Raw genomic sequence first — 1,535 nt, forward strand, 5'->3', positions numbered from 1 at the left:
TTTCATTATTGTTCATTTTAAAATAATCTGTAGTATTAGTTTGGTTTCCTCTTTAACTGAAGAATTATTTAGAACTGTGTTTTTAAATTTCCAGGTGTAAAAAATGTAGATCATGGCTACTGAACTCTCTCTATTAGGCTTTTCCATGGCTGAATCTGGTGTTACCTCATGCTAAAAAAGGACTGGACCCTTTCTAGGGAGGCTTCACCAGGTGAAACAGTAAACAAATAAGTAAAAACTTAGTCATATTTTTAATAATTAACATGTTTTTCCCCTTTGTCTTTTATTTCCTTTAGTCTTACTGCACTGATCCAAACCTAGTGTTAGATTTGAAGAATCTCATTGTGCTTTTTGCTGATACACTTCAGGTATGTGACTTCTGTTCGCATATGATCATCTACATTAGTATTTCATCAGCTGTTAATCTTTTCATTGTCTCCATGAACTTGAATAATTATCTTTTATTTTTTAGTTATGTTTATTCTTTTCTTAGAGCTAGATCTTTTTATCTATTTATAACATTTTCTGGGCTTCCCCCTGATCCTTTATGTTCTCGTAAATGGTTTCGACACCCTTTTTTCTCTCAGATCAAATGAGTTAATTTAACTACTCACTACATTGGTTTTTCAAAATGTTAATACAGATATGGAACTTGAGTGATTTTGTAGTTTCTTTAACTACCATCTTGAATAATGGTGATTGATTTGAACCATATATTATATCCAATAGAACAGCATTAGAAGTAGGTGAGATGGGTAGCACTTTCTCTCCCTACTCTGAAGGTTGGTATAGGTAGTAAGAATTAGAGGAGGAGTTGTAGAGAGAACTTAAGTAACAACATGCCCAGTATGTATTGATTTCAATTTTCATCTTTTCCTTTATCTGACTGGCTTAAACATTTTGGTATGTATTTTTTAATTCCTGAGAGATAAACACTAGATATTAGGTGGGAATGAAAGATTCTACTATTTTGGTTTCATTTAAATTGCTGTCCAAAGAACAAAATGTCTTCTAATGCCTAATCCCTTTCATGTTGCTAAAAAAATCACCTTAGAAAATGAAGCTATTTTCTTATCTTGTTTCAGGTGTATGGTTTTCCTGTAAACCAGCTTTTTGACATGCTGTTAGAAATCAGAGACCAGTATAGCGAAACTCTGCTAAAGAAGTGGGCAGGTATTTTCAGGTGAGAAATGATCTGTCGTATGTGTATTTATGTGTAAGGTTTTTCAGATGTAATAAGCAACAAGTATATGTGGCTTATATTTTCTAGTTACTCCAGGTTATGATCCAGAATTTAAGTGAATTATAATCATGTCTAAAATGATGTTCCCAAGATATCCAATCTCATAGCTATGGTGCTGGGAAGTCCCCCTGCTGTATTTTGGTATTTTTGTTTCCTTGGATAAATGTCAGGTTCCTTGGTTCAAACCATCCAGATCATCTTATATCTTCTCATTCTTTTTTTCTGTTTTCTTTTTGGGGATCATGTATAGTCTGGCTCCAAAAGGTAGTGGCATTTGAGCCCTTATGAATAA

At 33.2% G+C, this 1,535-nt stretch overlaps 1 long non-coding RNA gene across 1 annotated transcript in view; it reads left to right on the top strand.

Moving 5' to 3' along the window:
* Positions 1 to 295: 295 nt before the first annotated feature.
* Positions 296 to 1,535, top strand: part of LOC103581483 — a 5,166-nt gene continuing 3,926 nt past the window's right edge. The window contains exons 1-2 of the long non-coding RNA XR_549671.1: positions 296 to 368; positions 1,086 to 1,183. This is a non-coding gene — a long non-coding RNA (uncharacterized LOC103581483). The remainder of the gene's footprint in view (positions 369 to 1,085; positions 1,184 to 1,535) is intronic.

Source organism: Galeopterus variegatus, unplaced genomic scaffold (assembly GCF_000696425.1).
Source record: "Galeopterus variegatus unplaced genomic scaffold, G_variegatus-3.0.2 Scaffold13168, whole genome shotgun sequence".
Classification (NCBI taxonomy): Eukaryota; Metazoa; Chordata; class Mammalia; order Dermoptera; family Cynocephalidae; genus Galeopterus; species Galeopterus variegatus.